Here is a 23,743-nt window from a genome sequence, read left to right as displayed (position 1 = left end):
TCCCCCACCGAGCTGCACCATCCTGGGTTCAGCTGTGCCCTCAGTGAAACTCTCAACCCCAAGCTTTTCGAATCGCATTTTGTTTGTCCCTGTGGGGGTGGGATGCGCCGAGCCTGATCACTTGGCTCCCTGCCTCAGAGCCCTCTTTTTTTTTTTTTTTTTTTTTTTTTTTAAGTAGAATGGTTGACTCTCTCCCAGATGTTTCAGTCGGCTGCTGATACGGCACTGGGATCTGTGTGATTTCCCGTGCAGTGACCCACCGCACCAGCTCAAACGTCTCTTCCCTGTAATCTCCTGGTCTGGCTCACTGTCCAAGTCCTGTTTAATCAGATGGATATGCTAATCTGCCCTCCCACATCTCAGATTGCCGGTTTAACAGGGCATCCAGACCAGTGTGTTCTGTGTGCAGTGCTGCTGCACTGCAGCCCCAGCCAAAGCGGCTGCATGAGCCTTAACAGCTGAGCTGGCATCCCGTGTCTCTCCTACACCTGGGAATTTCCCCATTCTGTGGGCAACAAAGATCCGTCTGGAAATGCGGATTGAACTCACCCTCTGTATCTTCACTGAGAGCTGCAATCCTGATTTGCTCCTACCATGCCATCTTGGCAGTCCCCCGGCTCAGGAATAATTAAAGGCAGCTTGAAAGCTAAAGGCAAGAGGCGTGTGGGCTAGATCAGATCTCCCTCACTGCCACAAATTTCTTCACTGATACAATTTTAGTAAAGGTGGTTTCAAGTCCTCTTGGTGAAGACAGCACCTACTCTTGTGGTAGAGGAGTTGGAATATTTCTTTGGTGCCATATTATTAAAATGTTATGACATTTTATAAATAAATGACACAAATTAATTTTTATCATTCCCTATAAAGAAGCATTAAGTTCTGAATTTGATATTTTGAAATCAGTACTTGCTAAGATGTCATCATGCTTGATTTAGTAGCTGAAAATCCCGGTCAGCGGTCTCAGTTTCCCTAATGTGGCTATGAATGTGGGGACTTGAGACTCTTTGAGCTGTTTTATAACTCTGAAAGTCATAAAAAAGGATAAAGCAGTTGATTGTTGTCTTTAAAATGAATTTTGTCAGAGGAATGCAATTGATCATTGCCCATGGATATTGACCAATTTTGCATCAATTAGTAAATTTATTTCCGCATTCCTGATTGCATGTGTGTGCATGCATGCACGCATGTGTAGAAGTGAATTTTGATTCTCCTTTGAACCAATGGTAACATCTTGCTGACTCTCCCATTATTTAAAGAACTAGGCTGGGCACGGTGGTTCATGCCTGTAATCCTAGCACTTTGGGAGGGCGAGGCAGGTGGATCACCTGAGGTCAGGAGTTCAAGACCAGCCTGGCCAACATGGTGAAACTCTGTCTTAAACAAAAAACTAAATAAAATTTTTTATATATGTTCATTTTGTATTTGTATATGACTCATGATTTGCCAATTTAAAAATTCCTTTTACTCTTCTTTATTTCTTCATTCCATTTCAGCATCTGATGCAGGGGTTGACAAACTGCAGTTCAGGGACCAAATCCAGCCCCAAAAAGAGTACGTAATTTACCTCAAATGGTTCAGAAAATAAAAACTGTGTGTGCATCTGTGTATTTCTGTATAAAGTTTTGAGAAGAAAAGGGTATTACCTGGCCGGGCATGGTGGTACATGCCTGCAATCCCAGTACTTTGGGAGGCCAAGGCAGGCAGATCATGAGGTCAAGAGATTGAGACCATCCTGGCCAACAAGGTGAAACCCTGTCTCTACTAAAAATACAAAAATTAGCTGGGCATGGTGGTGTGCACTTGTAGTCTCAGCTACTTGGGAGGCTGAGGCAGGAAAATCACTTGAATCCTGGAGGTAGAGGTTGCAGGAAGTCGAGATTGTGCCACTGCACTCTAGCCTAATAAGACTCTGTCTCAAAAAAAAAAAAAAAAGAAAGAAAGAAAGAAAGAAAAGAGTATTACCCAAGAATTCTGTTCCCAGCTGCTAAATCATGATTCATGTAAAGAATAATTTTTAAATATACAAGGGCTTAGGGAGTACATCACTCCTATACTATTGCTTTAAAAATCTATTTGAATACATCGCAGGGCATGGTGGCTCAGCCCTGTAATCCCAGCACTTTGGGAGGCCGAAGCAGGTAAGTTACCCAAGGTCAGGAGTTTGAGACGAGACTGACCATTATGGTAAAACCCTGTCTCTACTAACAATACAAAAATTAGCTGGAGGTGGTGGTACATGCCTGTAATCCCAGCTACTCTGGAGGCTGAGGCACGAGAATCACTTGAACGTGGAAGGCAGAGTTTGCAGTGGGTGCAAAGACTCCAGCTTGAGTAATGAAGTGAGACAATGTCTCAAAAAAAAAAAAAAAACCCTTATCTGAATGGAAATGCAAGATTTAATATTAAAAAAATTCTATGCAGAAAAATAATAGAATTCATAAGTAGACTCAATTATTTTTCATTAAAAACATTAACAAATTAGACAGATTTATTCTGAGGAATAAATGGATGTAACCAGTGATTCAAATAAATTTAAGATACTTATTTGAGAATCTATTGCACAGATCTAGGCTAATACATTAGAAAATTGAGATGAAATTAATAATTTCGGTGGAAATATTCATTTCCTTTTTTTTTTTTTTGAGACCAAGTCTCATTCTGTCCCCCAGCCTGAAGTGCAGTGGCCAGTGGTGTGATCTGGGCTCACTGCAACCTCTGCCTCCTAGGTTCAAGTGATTCCCCTGCCTCAGCCTTCCGAGTAGTTGGGACTATAAGCATGTGCCACCACACCCGACTAATTTTTTTGTATTTTTAGCAGAGATGGGGTTTCACTGTATTAGTCGGGATGGTCTCAATCTTCTGACCTCGTGATCTGCCCACTTCAGCCTCCTAAAGTGCTGGGATGAATGAACCACCGTGCCTGGCCGAATTTCCAAAATGTTTTAAGAAGACCACTAACAATGGAGTAAAAATAGTGTTGTCAATAAATAACCTCTATGATGTGCCAGGCTTAGACACTTTCAAAAGTAGATTCTCTTAAATTTTCAAGAAAGAGAATACATATAGCTAGCTGTCACTGAAGATTTGTAGTCCTCCTTCCATATTATGAAACCATACCTGGGAAGTGGTTGCACAGCCAAGACTGGAACTTCTCTGGCATCTAGGTAGAGCCACATAGCTATTTCTCATAAAAGAAATATAGGCTTAAGTGATAACTGTCACTTCATGGTCTGGACTGCTAAGAAGGAGGCCTTTTGTTCCTTTGTGCCTTTTCAACCCTTCTATCCTCCAACAGGATGACAATGCCTAGGGCATCCTTTTGAATTACTATGTGAGCAAGAAGTAATATCAATGGTATTTGACCTATTGCACATTTTTGAGTCAATTGGCCTATTTGGTCAATCAGTCTATCCTAGGTCATATGCTACATAATATGTATCAGAACAGCTATAGTTAAAATGTTTCCTTTATTTACATACTTTTCTTCTTTTTCTTAGTTTGTAAAAGAATGACTACAAGCCATTTTAACATCCCCAAACAACAGTAAAAATAAAAGTAAAAAATTACTTGAAAAATAAAAATCTTCATAAAAAATAAAGGTCTACACAAAAAAAGGTAAAGACAAGCAGTCCTACCTAGAAAACTTATCTGATTAGATAAACTGTCTTTTTAAAAAATGACAAAAAAATGCCAAAAATAATAATTGGGTGACTTGAAAATATTTTGCAATCTAGGAACCAGAAGTGTTCAAATATGATCTGTTTCTTTTTTCTTCTTTTTTTTTTAATTAAAGTTTCCAATTTAACAAGAGCTCTTCCAAGTCAGTCCTCAGGCTGAAGTGTGAATATAGAGAAAGTAAAAAACAGGCCTGACCTCATGGCACAATCTGGACATAGGTTATGTTTGGAGTTTATATTTCCTATTCTGTCTTTTCCCTCAACATGTTGGGTGAGTTTGTACCTCTATTCCCTCTTGTCATCAAATGCTTTCATAGTGTTCTCTGGCACTCCAGGGCTGAACTCACGTTAATATTCTATTTTGCAAGTTTGTCCTTTTTAAGTTTATCCTCCTAAGAAATGTATTCATATTATGCCATGTTTTCTTTCCTCGAGAACTAGGGTCATAAAACAATTGCAATAAAGTAACCTAAACCACATTCTTCTAAGTATGAATAGCATAACGCTTACCATGGTTGTTCACAAATCTGGCTAAGTATCAGAATCCTGTGGAACCCCTTTTAAATTTATACATTTTCAGATTTCACACCTTAGATATTCTTTTTTCACATCTTTGACAGGTTCTGACAGTCAATAATCAACAATAATAAATACACAAACGAAAGCTTCTTGGATGATCCTAACGCTCTGCTAGATGTGGAATCTACTGACATTATGCTCTGTTTTACAGTTGACTATGTAATGGATATCTCCTTCACTATTAAATTTCTTGAAGGCAGGGACTATGTTTTTAAATTTTGGATCCTTTAGTAGAGTTTGTTGTGCATGTGCATGTCACAATAAGAACTCAATGACCATTGTGGAATTCAGTTGAATAATGGCTGAAATTTCTTGCCAGTTATAGACATATTGATGGACTTTCTTTCCTATGTAGTAACTAAAAATACTATCTTATAATTTTCATGCTGTTGTGCATATTATAAATATTCTTTTTTTTTTTTTGAGATGGAGTGTTACTCTTGTTACCCAGACTAGAGTGCAATGGCACGATCTCGGCTCACCACTACCTCCACCTCCTGGGTTTAAGCAATTCTCCTGTCTCAGCCTCCCGAGTAGCTGGGACTACAGACATGTGCCACCTAATTAGACATGCCCAGCTAGTTTTCGTATTTTAGTAGAGATGGGGTTTCATCTTGTTGACCAGGGTGGTCTCGATCTCTTGACATCGTGATCCACCCGCCTCGGCCTCCCAAAGTGCTGGGATTACAGGCATGAGCCACCACGCCCGGCCATATTATAAATATTCTTATTTGAATTAGTAGTATTTGAAGTAATTTCTCTCAAACATATAAAAAAGATTAGGCATAAAAGCATCAAATTTTAAAAAAACTAAAAGAAAATATAATTGACTTTTGAGAGCTTTGGGGATTGGTGACTTTTTAAGCTTAGAAAACCTGGATTAAGAAAGACACATATGTACTCCTTATATTATTTCAGCTGATTTCCAGTGCCTTTGGATAGATATTGCTAATAGATGAAGGCACTCTTCTTTATTAAAATGTTACTTCACTTTAGAATCCTTCTTAAGCATGTATTCATAAAACCAATAAGAAATTATGTGCTGAGGTAGGTGAATTAAAAATGAGTTGTGTATCTTTGAAATAAAAAAAAAAAAGGTAACCAAGTTTGATTTTAAGATGCCATTTCTTAATTTTTTAGGCCTTTCTTGCCTTCCCTTTGAGTGATTTTTTTCTTCCGCCTTCCCCTTTTTTCCTTCCTTCCTTTTCCTTCCTTCCTTCCTTCCTTCCTTCCTTCCTTCCTTCCTTCCTTCCTTCCTTCCTTCCTTCCTTCCTTCCTTCCTTCCCTCCCTCCGTCCCTCCTTTCTTCCTTCTCCCTTTCTCGCTTTCTTTCTTTCAGTCTCACTCTATTGCCCAGGCTGGAGTACAATGGCACAATCTCGGCTCACTGCAACCTCCACTTCCCAGGATTAAGCAATTCTCCTGCCTCAGTCACCCGAGTAGCTGGGATTACAGGTGTGTGCCACCATGCCTGGCTAATTTTTTGTATCTTTAGTAGAAACAGAGTTTCATCATGTTAGTCAGGCTGGCTCCTTTTCTCTTTCACACATTTGTAAGTTATGTATCTCTGCCTTTTAGTGGTATGTTAGTGGGAGATTACCTTGATGCAATGGTGTCTCCGAATCCTTTACCAAGGGGTTGGCCTAGACAGGCTCACAGATCAAAGTAAGATGCTGAGGTCACAGTTTATTGAATCAATTTAAACATACAGCAAGAAGCCAGGGGAAAAGGGCAGAGTAGGCTAATAATGTACTTAGGAAAGGGTACAATTGGTATAGAGGGATTGAAGCCTAGTCTACAAATTGTTTATATGTCCTCTCTTCTATTATTCCGTATTAATTCTTCTTGTTAACATTGTAGTTGTAAAGACCAGAGTTGCAGATAAACAAAGAAGACTCAGCAGATACAGGGTGCCTAGAGCCAGCTCGTATTTTCTCTGCAAGAAAGACTCAGGGACTGGTCTGCCTGGCTATAGTTGAAACTCACCACTGATACCTTGCGAATCACCCACAGATTTTATCTCTCTTAAGCAGAGGACACATGAAGCCAAAATGGGTCTTCATGAATATAGGTGCCTTGGGTGTTTCATGAATATTTGGTGCTTACTCATTCCTTCCATACCTTCTTTTTTATGAACTCAGTACACACATACTCTACTTACTTATATCTAACATATCTATGTATCTCTCAATTCTTTCTTTTTTTCATGTTCTAGTCCCTGAATTGAATATTCTTAAATAGTATAGCAAATACACATGACAGGTGATTACTCTGGAAATTTTAAACATGCATACCTGATTTCATAATTTCCAAAATTAATAATAACCATAGCCTCCTCTCAAAAAATGGAATTTACAAACAGAATATGTTCAAACCTGACTTCCTCTTTTTTCATGTTATAGCATCTTTTTTTTTTTTTTTGAGACGGAGTTTTTGCTCTTGTTATTCAGGCTGGAGTGCAATAGTGCGATCTCGGCTCACGGCAACCTCCGCCTCCTGGGTTCAAGCAATTCTCCCACCCCAGCCTCCTGAGTAGCTGGGATTACAGGCAGGCACCACCATGCCCAGCTAATTTTTTGCATTTTTAGTAAAGACGAGGTTTCACCATGTTGACCAGGATGGTCTCGATCTCTTGACCTCGTGATCCACCCACCTCAGCCTCCCAAAGTGCTGGGATAACAGGCTTGAGCCACCGCGCCTGGCTTATGTTATAGCATCTTAATTTTCTTGGTTATAATCCATTATTTATATTTCAATACTTAGTTTCTCCAAAATTTTATTTAGTTTCCTTGTTCAATATTTCTTCCTACATCTTGCTTCTTCCTTTTGGATTTGATTTCCTTCTTATTGAAGTACATCTATCAGTAGTTCCTTCAGCCTAAGTCTGTGAATGGTAAACTCTATTGGTCTTTATCTGACAACTTTCTCATGCTTACTTCCACAGTTTAGTTGAGAATAGAATTTCCCACAGCCCTTTAAAATTTTTATTTTAACCTTTCTTTTTACCAGTGGAATTTCTATTTTATTTCTGTTTCCTCATAGGTAGGCTGTTGCTAATTTTATTTCTGTTTCCTCATAGGTAGGCTGTTGTTGTTGTTGTTGTCATTGTTTGAGACAGGGTCTTACACTATCACTCAGGCTGGAGTGCAGTGACACGATCACAGCTCACTGTAGCCTTGACTTCCCGGGCTCACGTGATCCTCCCATTCAGCCTCCTAAGTAACTGGGGTGACAGACATGGGCCACCAAACCCAACTCATTTTTTAATTATTAATTTTGGAGAAACTATGTTGCTCAGGCTGGTCTTAAACTTCTGGGCTCAAGTCATACTCCGGCCTCAGCCTCCCAAAGTATTGGATTACAGGCGTGAGGTACCATGCCCAGTTTACAGGTATGTTTTCTTTCTTGCTTTTCTCTTAGGAATTGTTTTTCTTGTTCTGGTGCTCTTTAATTTTAACTAGAATGTTCTGATATTGATTTATTTTATTTTAAAACATGTATCCTGCTAAGGACTTACTGCATTCTGATTCATGTCTATCTTTATATCTGATACATTCTCTGCTGTCTTCTCTTTGAATCATGCCTCCCCTCCATTTTCTTTATTTTCTTTCTTTTTAGAATGCCTGTTTCTTACCAGCCAGGCATGGTGGCCCATGCCCATAATCCCAGCACTTTGGGAGGTTAAGGTGGGCAGATCATAAGGTCATGAGTTCGAGACCAGCCTGGCCAACATGATAAAATCCTGTCTCTACTAAAAATACAAAATTCTTTAGCCAGGCATGGTGGTGGGTAGCTGTAATCCTAGCTACTCGGGAGGCTGAGGCAGGAGAATCACTTGAAAAGGGAAGGTGGAGGTTGCAGTGAGCTGAGATCAGACCACTGCATTCTAGCCTGGGTGAAAGAGCGAAACTCCACCTCAAAAAGAACTTCTATTAAATACGTGTTAAGTCTTATTATTACATTCTTAAGGATATAACTTTACTTTTATACTCTCCATTTAAAAATCCTCTGTATAATTTCCTCAGATTTATTTTCCAGTTTAAAAATTATCTCACTGTATCTAGTCCATCTATTTAACCCATCTGTTGAGCTTTTTATTAATTATTTATTTATTTATATATTTTTTGAGACAGAGTCTCACTCTGTCACCAGGTGCCAGGCTGGAGTGCAGTGGCACAATCTCGGCTCACTGCAATCTCCGCCTCCCGGGTTCAAGCAATTCTCATGCCTCAGCCTCCCGAGTAGCTGGGACAACAGGCACATGCCACCAAGCCCAGCTAATTTTTGTATTTTCAGTAGAGACAGGGTTTCACCATGTTGGCCAGGATGGTCTTGATCTCTTGACCTCGTGATCTGCCCACCTCGGCCTCCCAAAGTGCTGGGATTACAGGCTTGAGCCACTGTGCCCGGCCGAGCTTTTTATTTTTAATAGAAATAAGCTCTATGACAGTAGAAAATTTATGTATCTTATTCATTATTTAATCTTTAGTACCCAGAACAGTACTAGAATTCTGCAGATGTTCAATAAGTATCAAAATTATTAATACATCAACAAATTTCTATCTTTTCTCTAATATTTTTATTTTTTACCTTATCTTGTTTTTTCATTTGATTTTTATTTTTCTTTATGTTTCTAATCATTTTATGCATCAATCTTTGATAGTCACTTCCAGGTTTTTGTTTATTTAATTAAAAAAATCATTTTGGTAGAGACAGTGTCTCACTATGTTGCCCAGGCTGGTCTCAACTCTAGGCCTCAAGTAATCCTCCTGCTTTGGTCCCCATGAAGTGTTGGGATTACAGGGGTGAGTCACTGCACCCAGTTGTCAAGTTGTTTTATTAACTCGAGTTGTTTGGGCACAGGTTTTTCTATTTGTTGTGTCTTCTCATCTGCCTGTAGTAGATTGCTTCTTCGTGCGGTGTGCAAATTTTATTGAGAGTGTGCCTTTACTGAAGGCTGTTTATCCTGTGGGATTCTTTTGTTTCCTGAGTTGTGTAGATGTCCTCATCAAGGATTTTTATATTTGCTTTTATAGGGCCTGGCTGTTTCTCTGTTTTTAAGCTTAGGATTATCTTTTCAAACAATAATGTAAAACTGGATTTTTACTGGCAGAGGCTTTTAATATTCACAGGAACCTTTCAATATTCACAGGCTTTCAATATTACTCTCACCTCTGCTCATCCTAGACTACTGAGTTAAGAGATAAGCTTCTAGAGCTTCAAAACGTGAAAATCTCTTTAGGCTTCTAGTTTATGTAGGAATGTTAGTTCCAGATCCTCATAAGTAGTTTTGGGACCGCATCTTCTAGTCCGAAATGAGGTTAAAACCTCAGCTCCTGGCCCTTATTACTGTGACTTTGAATTTCTTCTTCAATTCTGGTATCTGAAGCCTTTGCTGTCTCTGTTTTAAACTCAGCTTTATATTTTAAAGTGCTTATACTCTATGCATCATTTCTTTTTTTCTTTCTTTCTTTTTGTTTGAGATGGAGTCTCGCTCTGTCACCAGGCTGGAGTGCAGTGGCATGATACCGGTTTACTGCAACTTCTGGCTCCCTGGTTCAAGCAATCTTCCTGCCTCAGCCTCCTGAGTAGCTGGGACTACAGGCATGTGTCACTACGCCCAGCTAATTTTTTATATTTTTATTAGAGACATGGTTTCACCATTTTGGCCAGGATGGTCTCGATAAGGTGTTGGGATTACAGGCATGAGCCACTGTATTTCTATATATTTCTATATATAGCCCATTATTTCTATATATTTGGGGAAGGCAGGAGTCTCGTGTCATGGGAAAAAAGGGAAAATGGGAAAAAGATGATTTGATTCCACAGGTCTTGCTAATGAATTTGATCCAACTTACACATGAGACTATCATTAAGAATCACCATATCATTTTTTTATTCTTAGAGTTTTTTGCAATAGTCTTATGGATATTAGCATTAAACTCAATTAAATAAATAATAATGTACTAAATATTTCGGAATATATAGATTACTAAGATAGCCTCTGCACTCAAGAGGCAGACATTGTATAGTACAGAGATTAAGACATTTTCATAAATAATCACAATGCAGGAAGTCTAATTGCTATGGAGGCAGACGCATATAGCTCTTTAAAAATAATACATTCCATATATTATAAAAACAAATTACTAAAATTGTTAGAAGAATGAAAAAGGAATCAGAAGAAGATATTTTCAAGTAAGAATAACAAGAAAAACTTCATGGTAGTGGTACTAGTTAAAATGAGCCTTCAAGAACGACTAGGATTTCTGAAAATAAAACCAAGGAGGAAGGGGTCGGAAGGGAGGTAGCGGCTTTTCCAAGCAGAAAGAAAAGCATTAGCTTACACAAGGAGCTAGGAGGATGGAGGCCCTCCAATAAGGAACAAGTAATCAAATTTTCCAGGTTAGGATGTTAGAAAAGCAGTACTATTAAAAAGTAAAAATAAAGAAATGTTTTTTTTTTAAAAAAATGGGGTTTGGGGGTTGGTACAAAATGGGAAAAAATTAAAGCTAATTTAATTTAAAATTTCTTACTGTCATATTTATCTAAAAAGAAAAGATAATGTTGCGTTAATTTTTAAGGATAAATTTAAGAACCAGGATCACTTACATTTTAGGTTGGGAAGTTTCTTCTTCTCAATGACCTGATCCTCTGATTGGTTAGTTTTACGTTTCCAGGAAGGTAAACTGAATCAGCATTTTGGTCTCTCAGGCATACAAGTACCATCTAGTGGCAAAGGAAGGAAAACACAAGAATGAAATTATATAGAAAACATTTGCTTGTTTATTTTGAATTTTATTTATATTACGATTAGCTAATAACAGAGGGCCATGTTCTACCTGAATAGGGAAATAAAGTACCCTTAATAAAATATTGCTTGGTTATTGGATTAAGAATATTTATCCGTGAGATCAGATAAATGGATTATGAAAAGCTTATGAAATATTTGAAAATTTTACAAGAACTTAATATCAAATTATATTTTGGGAATAAAACTTTAAGAAGGATTTACCTGAGCTTAAAGATAGAGAGAGAAAAAGAAAATAAATGTAAACAAGAAAGAGGCAGAAATACTGAAGGTACTATTCTTTTGGAATTTTCTCTGCTTCCATTTTGCGTAACTCCTACTTAGCCATCAAATCTTTAGATATGACTTCCTCTAAACAATGTTCCTCGACACCCTAGGTCTGTAACATCCTTCTACGGACCACTATACCCATGATGCTACTGACCACACTTCTTTGTCACCTCCCGTTTTATAGCCTCATTACAATCGATAATCCTAAACAGCCGGTGCCACATCTGTTTCATCCACTGTTCTTCCAAAGCCTTAGGATAGTACCTGACATATAATAGGTAATTCATAAATATTTACAGAATGAATGGACAGACTGATGAAGAAAGAGAATAACTGTGATGGAAATGTTCAAGGTACAAATATTGAAAGCTAGTATCAGTAAACTTTAAATAAGAAAACAAAAAGTTTCCAGAAAATTATTCGTTGAAAACACTTTTTTTTTTCTTCATTGTACATTGATTCCCTATAGGACATTTATTTGTAATTTCTGGTACTTTACAGTTTTCAGAGTACTTCTCTTTACCTCGGTGAATAAAAAATAATAGTTCATAGCTCATGTATCATAGAGATCAAATAAAAAGCTACACATAAAGCATATAGAAGATTATGCAGCATATATTATAGGCTCAACAGTTGGATTTTATTATTTCTTATACTTCATCTCATAAATTCCTTAAAGCAGCACATAGTCAAAGAAGGAAGTTATTTTAGATTTCTGTTTTACAAATAGGAAACCAGTGATTATGGAAACTAACCATGAGTAATATATGATAATGAAGTCACATCAGTTACTATGTTTCTAAATCCACAATATCTAAGTAATAGTTTACTGTCCTCTCTATGGCATTATGTTGCTTGCTTAGAGAGACAGGAGAGAAGTCCAGGCACGATGGCTCACACCTGTAATCCCAGCATTTTGGAAGGCTGAGGTGGGCGGATCACCTGAGGTCAGGGGTTCGAGACCAGCCTTACCAACATGGAGAAACCCCATCTCTACTAAAAATACAAAATTACCTGGGCATGGTGGCATATGCCTGTAATCCCAGCTACTTGGGAACCTGAGGCAGGAGAATCGCTGGAACCTGGGAGGTGGAGGTTTCAGTAAGCCGAGATCGTGACATTGCACTCCAGCTTGGGCAACAAAAGCAAAACTATCTCAAAAAAAAAAAAAAAAAAAGACAGGAGAGAAGAAAGGAAATTTGGTTGCTAAATAAACACAGAACTGCAATGTAGAGAAGGAAAACAAATTATAAAAAGTGTACTAGCTTTTCTCTTGCTTCCCTAACAAATTGTCACAGCCTTAGTGATTTAAAACAACATAAATTTATTGTTACAGTTCTGTACGTTAGAAGTCCAAGACAGGCGAGGCACAGTTGCTTCTGTCTGTAATCCCAGCACTTTGGGAGGCTGATGCAGGAGAATGGCTTGAGTCCAGGAGTTCAAGACTAGTCTGGGCAATACAGTAAACCCCCATTTCTACAGAAAACTAAAAAATTAGCTGGGTGGGTGGCATCCGCCTGTAGTGCCAGCTACTCAGGAGGCTGAGACAGGAGGATTGCTTGAACCCAGAAGATTGGGGCTGTAGTGAGCTATGATTTTTGTCAGCACTTCAGCCTAGGTGACAGAATGAGACCCTATCTCAAAAACAAACAGACAAACAAACAAATAGAAGTCCAACACACGGATCTCTCTGGGATAAAGTCAAGGTGTTCCCAGGGCTCTTTGTTCCTTCCTGTATGATCTATGGGATAATCTGCTTTCTGGCCTTTTCCAACTTCTAGGGGTCATCCACAGACCTTCCTCTGTCTTCACAGCCAGCAGTGGCAGATTGCACTCCCCCATCACATAATTCTAGTCTCCTCTTCTGCCTCTCTCTTTCACTTTTTAAGGACCTTTGTGATTATATTGCATCCACTGAGAATCAAGGATAATCTCCCTATTTTAAGATCAGCTAATTAGCAACCTTAATTCTATCTCCAATCTTAAATCCATTTCTCCATATAAATTAACATATTCACAGGTTCCAGGGCTTGGGACAGTGGGGGTGGGGCTCATTATTCTGCCTATTTCAGGGCAATAGTGGCAAGGGTTGAAAAGAAAGGAGGGAGGTAAAGACAGCATTTTCAAATGGAAGTGTTTGAGGTGTAACTTCAGGCCATCCTCATATTAATCTTTGCAGACACTAAAACCTCTGGATGTTTTTTGCATAGCTAAGCTAGAACCTATCCCACTTTGTACTTGTGCTATTTTATTTTTCAACTTGAATGTAGAAATTTTCATATATTTCTGTTAAATTTTATCTTTTAGGTTTTAGCTCAGAGTTCAAATTGTTAAAATAATTTTGTTTTCTGGTTCTGTCTTCAGTCATATTTTCTATGCTATGTAGTTTTTGTTTCACCTGTTGATTTGACCAGAATAATTTCTTCACCTGTATAATTTATGAAATACATGAACAAAAATCAGGGTACAGTTATCCAACTAATTTTGAATTTACCTAATTACAATTAAATCAGGCCCCTATTTTAGTCTCATCCACAAAGATATGAAGGATTGGATTAACTGCTTTGCTGAAATTAATTTATATAATGGCTATAAACTTCCATCTTCTCTCAAAGATCAAATAAAGAAGTATAGTGTAACTTGTATTATTTTAGTCAATCTGGTTCCAATTGACCACCAAATTCTAACACACTTAAGTATGGACTCTGGAGTTTTACTCTTCTGTTCTACAGTTTTCAATGTATACCTTTTTACCATTTTTTAAGCAGGTGATTTATCACCTTTTTCATGTTTTACAGTTTCTCAGAACTCAGCAGCAATAGATCTTAGGTTACTTGTAAACAGCTGTGGGATGTAATTTGTGTCTGGAAACATGAACTTCTTTGAAACAGATAGGTGTTTTCTTACTACCTCCTCACCTATCTCAAGTTTCAGTTCTCTTTCTATGTGTTTCACCTTTACCTATGTAAAGTCCATTTTCTTTACCGAAGAGGGAAAGAAAAAAAAAATTGAGTCAAGTTTCTCTTTAATGTTTATATTATTCTCTTAGGTAAATTACAAACTTTACCTTTATACAAATTTATGAAGGTTTATTTCTCTCTGCCTTCTGTTTTAATTCTTCACTCTCATTAAACCAATCTTCCCACTTTTCTGTCTTGAAGTTACCAGGTAAAACTCTATTTCTCAATGATTTCTCTATAGCATTTTATAATTTGCACCACATATTTTAAGAGTGGAAGAAATATTATCTTCCTTGTTTGATACTTTTAAATTATTTTTTTAAAAACTCTCAGCACAATTGTTGATTTCTTTACCTTTTCTTCATTTGGTTCACCTAGAAAGTTGAGAGTTTTTACCAAGTAAGAATACTAGACAATATATACTTGTTGGATGGTTAAATCTTAAATAACAAATTTGGCTATACATTCTTCAAATATCAGTCTTCTTTGCCTACTTTTTCTGTTTGGAGAAACAAAAAGAGTAAAATACTTAAAATTCTTTTTGTTGAATTTTATAATATTTGTAGAATTTTATAATTCTTTCTGTTGAATAATAAAAGTGATAGTAATAATAATATTAGTAGTAATAATAAAAATCAAACAAACTAAAACTACCTTTAGAAGTCATTCTCTTCTCCAACCCCTTCCCATAACCCTCTAACAATTATCAACTAATCATTTTACTGAGCTATTTAAAAACTATTTCAGCCACATTTGATATGCTAGTTTGGAATTCTATTTATTGGTAAAGCTGCTTGATTCCCTGTCTACTTTGTCAGCCAAGGCTGCATTTCTTTTTTTTTTTAAATTTTATTATCCTAAGCCTTGCCCCTGGCTGCATTTCTTTATGTGTTTTAACTCATTCTAGACCAATGCACCAATTTGCAATGCTTTGAAATCATATCTAAACTCTAAATAGATAAACCACATCATTTCTCTTGAAACCTTTTTTTAGCCTTGCAGAAACATTAAATGTTTAAAAACAAATACTAGTGTTTAATAATCATAGATTTTAAAAAAGTCATGTAATTTTCAATGTATTATAATCACGTAAATTAAGGAACTAACTTGATATTTTAAAAGGTGCTGCAACAATTTAACAATTTTGCTCTTAATTTTGGCAAAAATAGCATAGGGAATACATTAAATAAGGCTTTGATGTCTAGCAAATTAAAAAGTAACACAAATAGAATTCATTGTTCACCAGCAGGAGAAGGGTACATTGCAGGTTCGTATTTAGTGTAGCAAGTCTTATTCTCTTACTCTACATTAAATACTGTCAAAATTCTGGTTCACTGTTAATTTTGTACAGCTAGGCAACTTGTTAAATCTCAGTCTACAACTCCTGTGATTTATGTATTCCCATCTGATTTATTTGTCTAAGAAATTTTTAATGAGATGTGGGGTTTGGGGTTGCCACCATGACAACCCATCAGTATGGCTTGTTTCTCCTTTTTAGATACAGAAACTCAGAAAGGAACATCTTCCCTGAACTGCTTATTTAGTTCTGGGACCTGGTAACTATGGAAATTTCTATTGAGATTATATGGCTAAATTGTTTACAAGGCACAAATAGTCTGATAAATAGCCTGTTCAAACAGACAGTAAAATATGTCATGGTCCACACATCAATCTGTAGCAATCCTTTTATTAATAGGTCTTATTTAGTATTCCCTTTACTAAATTATTCTCACAACTTCATTACCATTTGCAGTAGTCTGTTCTCACACAGCCAAAAGGACATACCCATGACTAGGTGATTTATAAAGAAAACAGTTTAATTGACTCACAGTTTCACATGGCTAGGGAAGCCTCAGAAAACTTACAATCATGGTGGAAAGCATCTCTTCACAGGGTGGCAGAAGAGAGAATGAGTGCCTAGTGAAGAGGGGAACCCCTTATAAAACCATTCGATCTTGTGAGAACTCACTCTCATGAGAAGAGCATGGGGAAAACTGTCCCCAGGATTAAACTGTCTCCAACTGGTTCCACCTTTGACATATGGGGATTATTACAATTCAAGATGATATTTGGGTGGTGACACAGAGCCAAACAATATCATCATTATAATTTTGTCATTCATCCTGTAAGAGGAATTTTATTCTTCCCTTTTTATAAGTTGGTAGATTTTGTTGAGTGAGTGGTGACATTTTGTGGGGAAAATGAAAATATTTGCATATTCTTGCTTATTACATGTATTTTCTCATTGGTAGCATTAATAATATTTACTGTATACTATGATGCATAGGATTTGGAAATTTAAATTGGTGTAAGAAAAAGCTTTTGGCTTGGTGAAATGGCTTACACCTGTAATCCCAGCACTTTTGGAGGTCAAGGACAGAGAATCACTTGAGCTTAGGAGCTTGAGACCAGCCTGGGCAACATGGCAAAACCCTGTCTCTGCAAGAAGATGCAAAAACTAGTCTGCGTGGTGGCATGCACCTGTAGTCCCAGCTACTTAGGAGGCTGAGGTGGAAGGATCACTTGGGCCTGGGAGGCAGAGGTTGCAGTGAGCTGTGATCATACCACTGCACTCCAACCTGGGTGACAGAGAACATTACAAGGATAAGTAATGCAAGAAACAAATGCCTAGAATAGTAGTAGAAATGAGTAGGCTTCTGAAGTTATGGCAGGTTAAGGCTACTAGTGAGAAATATTGGGGTAAAAGTATGGTTCAGTAACATTTTAATCAAGTTTATCTTTGACCTATATTTCTTTTTTTTTTTTTTTTAATTTAAAGATGGGGTTTCACCATGTTGGTCAGGTTGGTCTTGAACTCCCAACCTCAGGTGATCCGGCAGCCTTGATCTCCAAAGTGCTTGGATTACAGGCATGAGCCACCATGCCCGGCCTGACCTGTATTTCTTTACTTGGCCCCAAATCCTAGGTCATTGAGAATTTGTTAACTAAAATGTTCTAGATGTTTCAAAAAGAGAATATATCATGAACAGTTTTCGTTACATGCTTTCCTTTGTTTTTTGGTGTAGTTTCTTGAATATTCTTTTTTTTTGAGATGGAGTTTCGCTGTTGTTACCCAGACTGGAGTGCAATGGCACAATCTCGCCTCACCACAACCTCCGCCTTGTAGGTTCAAGCAATTCTCCTGCCTCAGCCTCCCGAGTAGCTGGGACTACAGGCACGCACCACCATGCCCAGCTAATTTTTTTGTATTTTTAGTAGAGACAGGGTTTTACCTTGTTGATCAGGATGGTCTCGATCTCGTGACCTTGTGATCCACCTGCCTCGGCCTCCCAAAGTGCTGGGATTACAGGCGTGAGCCACCATGCCCGGCCAGTTTCTTGAATATTCTTACCTCCCTTTCTCCCACCCTCACTGCTAGATCTTTTAAGCCAGAGGTCCCCAATCCCCAGGCCATGGACTGCTACTGGGGTCTATGGCCTGACAGGAAGCAGGCCGCACAGCAGGAGGTGAGCAGAGGGCAAGTGAGTGAAACTTTATCTGTATTTACAACTGCTCCCCATGGCTGGTATTATGGCCTGAGCTCCATCTCCTGTCAGATCAGCAATGGCATTAGATTGTCATAGGTGCAAGAACCCCATTGTGAACTGTACATGTGAAGGATCTAGGTTGTGCACTCCTTATGAAAATCTAATGCCTGATGATCTGTCACTGTCTCCCATCACCCCCAGATGGGACTGTCTAGTTGCAAGAAAACAAGCTCAGAGCTCCCACTGAATCTACATTATGGTGAGTTGTATAATTATTTCATTACATATTGCAATGTACTAATAATAGAAATAAAGTGCACAGTAAATATTATGTGCTTGAATCATTGCAAAACCATCCTCCCTCCCCTGGAAAAATTGTCTTCCATGAAACTGGTCCCTCCCTGGTGACAAAAAGGTTGGGAACCACTGTTTTAATCATCAAAGATTCTGACGAACCTCTTTGAATTTTCTATTTAATTCATATTCCATAAGATAAGTAAAACCTAATTACGCCTTGATTCTTTTTCCCCCTAAGCATTTAGAAAGCAGAGTGTATGTCAGGGAGATCTGGTTTAAATTCGAGAAGCAGAAAAAACAAAGACAAGTAAAAAAACAAAAACAAAACGTGATGTACACAGGAGTGACAGAATTAAAAAAAAAAAGTCTGTGTGCAAAGGAATGTGACCATACAGAAATCTGGAGAGGAAAATATGTAATGTTAGTGTTAATACCTTTGGCCCCATTTAGGTCACTTTGAATAATGAAACTCGAAACACCAGATTATATTTTCAGCACAGTAAGTGCAGTATCCAGTCTCTCACTGGTGAGATGTCATGTGTCTCAGGCCGTTTGGAAAATTCAGGATCTGCCGCGTTCCCAGACTTAGATGAGGACACTCCGCGAACTATAAGCACCCTCAGTGGGAGGACGTCCCAGGTCGGAGTGTGAGGGAGAATAAGAGGGCTGGGGAGGGGATGCAGGAGTTACGGAAAAGGGGCCACAGTACCCCAGCCGCTGCGGCGGGAGGGAGAGGGTCTGCGGAGGACTCACAACGCGTTCAGAGAGGCCCGTCCAAATGCCAGGAGACAGATGGCAAGGGTGCTTAACAGGGGACGTGACTGCGCGAGGCAGATGAAAAGAAAGGCCGAGGGCCAAGGTCACCCGCTAGGCGGCGGCAGGTTTACTACTGAGACCCGCGCCCGTGGATTTTGCCTGTACCTCAAGAAAGCGCCTGGCGAGATCCCCGCAAATCCCAGGCGCGGAAGGCCCTGGGGAAGCGCCTCGAGGCCGGGCTCTAGCGGCTCAGGGACCCCGGGCAGCCGCGCGCCACCCCTCGCCCCGCCCTGAGGCGCGCTCCTCTTCCCGGCGCGCTGCTTGCCTGCGTGCGTCGGGAACGCGCCCGTGCGCGGAGCCGCGTTTTCCAGGAGCCCGGCCCTCAGGGGCGCTTGACAGGAGGCGAGACGCGACTTCGGTTCCGCGAGCTTCCCTAGGTGGCCGGCGTGCTGTCGGCTCTGCTTCAACCAGGGGCGCGCGGGTGCGCGCGGCCGCGTCCTCACACAGATCCCAGCTCCGTCACCCGCACTGAGTCCACAGACTGAGCGCGTCCGGGCCTGACGGCGCTGCGGTTCCGGCCCTGAGGTGAGGAAGGCGTCGCGGGCGGCGGCGCTTGAGGCCACCCAGGGGCGGCCGTCCCTGAGGAAGTGAGTGGTCGAGGAGCGGCTGGCGAGCTAGGGGCGGCTGGGAGGGAAGGGAGTCCGGCGTCTGAGGTGTGGGGTGAAGCGGGCTAGGCAGCGGGCCGAGGCGGCGAGCTGAGGGAAACAGACCTCCCTCAGCTGCCGGCAAGCGCGGGTTGCCAGCCTCGGGGATGCGGTGTGAGTGCCGCTCAGGATTGGGGCTTGAGGGGGTCGGGGTCCTGGGGCCGGGGCGCTGCGAGGCTCCCCTGGGACCGGGTCGGGCCGTGGGACATCGCGACACTGCCTTTGGCTGGACGCTGTCGTTCCACCCTCAGCAGCGTTAGGGAGAGAAGAAAAATATTGATGTCAATTTCCTTCCGTCTGAACAGCTGGATAATGAGCCCTTGCTCTTCCCTGAGGGGTCCGCGCGGATCTTTATCTTGTGTGTTAAAAGGGGGTGAGAAGAAAATGTGCAGATCTCACGACACAGTTTGGGAGGGAAATTCCCTGATCCTAAAACCCAAATAGGAGCTGCAGGCACGGAAATATTTAAGTGGATCGGAAAGCTGGGCAGGCTCTAGACGTTAATAGCTGAAGGAGGGTTTCTCCTGAGCTCCTTAGGCTTCGATTTACGTTTTGGAAATATATCCAAAGATAATGAAGATAATAACCACGTTTACTTTCTACGAGGGCATTCTGAAGGAATCTAAGAGGGGAAAAGTATTTGCTAGACTACAGCTTTGAGCCAGGCTCGGTGTTAGCTCTTTCAATTCTGACAGCAACCCTGTAGGGTTGGAGGGGTTATTCCAGTCGGGCAGATGTGGAGACTGGGCCTCAAAGAGGTTAAGTAACTTATTAATGTCTCAATTAGTAAAAGGGGTTGGGATTCCAAACCAGTGATGCCAGACGCTAATTCTGGTGCTTTATCCACTATATTTTGTGTTTGTCCGAAGAGCAATAATGTATGTGCTTTAGGGAAGACTCCATAGGAGGGAACATTATTAGGGTAGATAGGGCTTTGGGTGTATTTGTGTTAAAATCAAACTACAGAGGTGTTAATCTTTGAACATATGCTGTTTCAGTGTATTTCCTTTCAAACAGATTTAGTATAGGGAAATCTTACATTCACTATAAGCAAATTTATTAGTACATTACATGTTTATTGCATGCCTTTTAATTTTGAAGAGACAGGGTCTTGGGATGGCCTGTGGTGGTGCGATCAAAGCTCACTGCAGCCTTTAATGTCTCGCCTCAAGGAATCCTCCTGAGTAGCTGGGGCTGCAGGCATGTGCCACTGCACCCAGCTAATTTTTTATTTCTTTTTCAGAGACGAGGTCTTGCTATATTGTCCAGGCTAGTTTCTTGCATGCCTTTACATTCCAGATACTATACTGTATGACAAAAGTACTAATCTGAATACAGTTTGTAATCTCTGTCCTTGAGTTTGGTTGAGAAGCTGATTGTTTAAAAGAATTTTATGATATTGTACTAAGTCGGTCTTTTCTAGTATGTGAATTAATTGGATTAAAAATAGTTCTAAGGACAAGCTTTAGGAACCTATTATGTATAAGAAAATTTATTGGATGACTTGTCATCTGTGTACCATTGCATTGTTATTTTCTCCTTCAGCAGGAAACAACACTGTCATAAAATTCAGGTTAAATTATATTGACAACTAGGATTTTTCTCTTTCTTTCTTTCTTTTTTCTTTTTCCTTTTTTTTTTTGAGACAGGGTCTCATTCTGTCACCCAGGCTGATGTACAATAGCAGGATCTTGACTCACTGCAGTCTCAACCTCCCAGGCTCAGGTGATCCTCTCACCTCAGCCTTCCAAGTAGCTGGGACCAGTAGTTGCATGCCCCTACACCAGGCTAATTTGCTGCTGTTGTTGTTGGTAGAGACAGTGTCTCACTATGTTGCCCAGGTTGATCTCAAACTCTTGAGCTCAAGCCACCCTCCTGCTGGGATCGCAGATGTGAGCCACTGCACCTGACTGCATTTTTTTTTATTGCATCACTTTCAGTAAAATTTAAAGCAGTAGAGAAGATGAGAGCATTTATAATTTATCTATTTTTAAGTTAAAAGGCATATTTTATAGTGCTTTTATTTTATTGATTGAGAAACAAATAATGTAGCTAAGCAGGACTTTATTGCATGTGCCTGAGATGTTCCTAGTCTCTCATTCCAAAAAAATCTTTGTTGAAAAGTATAGCTAATACTAAATTGTATTTAAGTTTTTATGGTTCAAAGTTGTAGTGAAATCAGTCTTCTGCTTAGGCTGAAATGGCACATTGTTGAAATGTATAACATTACTTTATGGTGGATTTTGGAAATTTATTTTAATTGCTTTAGTTTTCTCAGTAAAGTAGGATTCAAGGTCATAATCTGAGGGTGATCCTACAGATGGAAACTTTGGAGATTTGTGGATTGGGAGAATGATGGACTAGTAGAATATGTGATTACTATGAAATTAAACAACTACTAGTAGGTGTGCAAAGTACAATGAAGGAAAGATATGAGTGCACAAATTAGGGTGTCTAATTTTGCATACCAGAAACTTCATAATGCATTCCCAATGCCTGCCTTTACCATGTTATCTAGAACATACATCAGCACCCCATTCTTCAGTTCACTTTGCCTTATGCCTCTGCCATATGGCAGGTTTCCCTGTTCTTTACAAAAGTCAGGCCCTTTTGTTTGGGAGTTTAGCTTTCTTTTCTTCTTGGAAATTCCATTCTACTCCTTTCCAAGCTCTTTCACCCTTATCACATTATATTAAATTTTATCTCTCTGCAAAGTTAGTGATAGTGTCTAACTTTTTTTTGCCTCATAATGTTGGATGTGTAAATCCTTCAGTAAATGTTAAGTGAATATGCCAGTTTTCTCACTTTCTCTCTTCTTCATTTTTAAACCTGTAACAGGAGTTGGCAAACTTTTTTTGTAAAGTGCCAGATAGTAAATATTTTAGGTTTTGTACATGGTATGGTCTCAATAACTTTACTGTTGTAGCACAAAAGCAGTCATAGATAATACATAAATGAATGAGCATGGCTGTATTCCAATAATATTGTATTTATAGACACTGAAATTTGAATTTCATATAATTTTTGCACATCACAAAATATTATTCTTTCTTTTTTCAACCGTTTATAAATGTAGACACAGTGTTAGCTCATGGGCTGTGCCCAACATTCTGAGGGTTGGATTTAGACCGCCACCTCTTTCATCATAATTTGTACTCTTTGAGCTTTAATGACTCTGAGGAAGCCTTGATAGAGGAATCTGTGGTAAGATGATATTGGTTATAATATTTCCATTGGTAGAGAAGCAAAGGTGTATAAGGTAGTGTTTTTTTCATCAAAGATCTCATGGTCAAGTTCAAGATGGACACACATAAATAAATAATGGTGACAGGGTATAGTTACTGCAGTTACAATTATATTTACTGGGTATAGAGGAAGAACAAAGGAGTGATAATCAGCTCCATGTCAATGTTAATAATGACATTTAGGCAATATGATTAAACGTTGAGTTTATTTGAGCATAAAGTTTGAGGATGGTCACATAGGAGGACACAGACTCCTAAAGGGTGGGGTAAATGCAACAAAATAGAGAGGTTGGAGGTTCCTTTACATAGGCAAGGTCTGGGGATGCTTAGGTCTGGGTTACATCATTTTTTCATGTGAGGTTAGTACATAGTTAGAGCAATTCAATTAGTTATAGGCAGTGTTTCCTTTTTGGGGGATATATTTAACATTTCACATTAAGGATGTAATGGTCAAAGGGTTTTTTTATCATGGTCAAGGGGACTTTCATCCCTGGCACCATCTGGTCTGAGCTAGGAACAAGAAAATAAGGAAGGAATTTCATATATAACAAAAGGTCAGTAATTAAGAAGTCAAGCCAGTTTCCAAAGTCAACCTTCCTCAGGGCTAAACAACGTTTAGAAGCCCCAAGTAGACAGACTATCCATTTTCTGTTACATTTGCTTAGGTGGATCAGAAGTAACCTCTAACAGTCATTTGTTGGAGGTAAGGAATGTATTTTCAGCTAGCCTTTCTGGAAATCTTTCAAGGATGCTAAGAAGGTGACTGACCACATTTCTTATCAGGATGGCTCTAAACATCAGGATGACTCAACTTATTTATTTTATAGGATATCATCTTAATTCTTTCTCACAGAAATAAACATGGATATGTTTTTTAATTAGGTCTATATATGTAAAAATAATTTAAAAATTGTAAGATTATTTTACCTGCTATATAATAAATGGATTGTTTATTCC

The 23,743-nt window shown here is 39.2% G+C and overlaps 2 protein-coding genes across 11 annotated transcripts in view; one reads left to right on the top strand and one right to left on the bottom strand.

Annotated features, from left to right (window-relative positions):
* Window positions 1–19,134, bottom strand: part of MAP2K6 (mitogen-activated protein kinase kinase 6) — a 219,513-nt gene extending 200,379 nt beyond the window's left edge. For both annotated transcript variants that reach the window (XM_078374516.1, XM_054256424.2), the window contains exons 1-2: window positions 19,003–19,134; window positions 10,868–10,984 (exon numbers count right to left, since the gene is read on the bottom strand). The gene's annotated coding sequence lies outside the window, so the exon portion shown is untranslated. The remainder of the gene's footprint in view (window positions 1–10,867; window positions 10,985–19,002) is intronic.
* Window positions 19,135–19,185: 51 nt separating this feature from the next.
* The window catches only part of ABCA5 (ATP binding cassette subfamily A member 5), a 102,733-nt gene continuing 98,175 nt past the window's right edge, over window positions 19,186–23,743 (top strand). For 8 of the 9 annotated variants that reach the window (XR_013535973.1, XM_035301646.3, XM_002748665.7 and 5 more), the window contains exon 1: window positions 19,186–19,422. The gene's annotated coding sequence lies outside the window, so the exon portion shown is untranslated. Of the gene's footprint in view, window positions 19,485–23,743 lie in introns of all 9 variants that reach the window. The other variant, XM_008997648.5, reaches the window with a different exon arrangement.

This window comes from Callithrix jacchus, chromosome 5, assembly GCF_049354715.1.
Source record: "Callithrix jacchus isolate 240 chromosome 5, calJac240_pri, whole genome shotgun sequence".
NCBI classification, from domain to species: Eukaryota; Metazoa; Chordata; class Mammalia; order Primates; family Cebidae; genus Callithrix; species Callithrix jacchus.
Note: the sequence above shows the minus strand (reverse complement) of the source record. Positions and strands in the feature narration are given on the sequence as shown.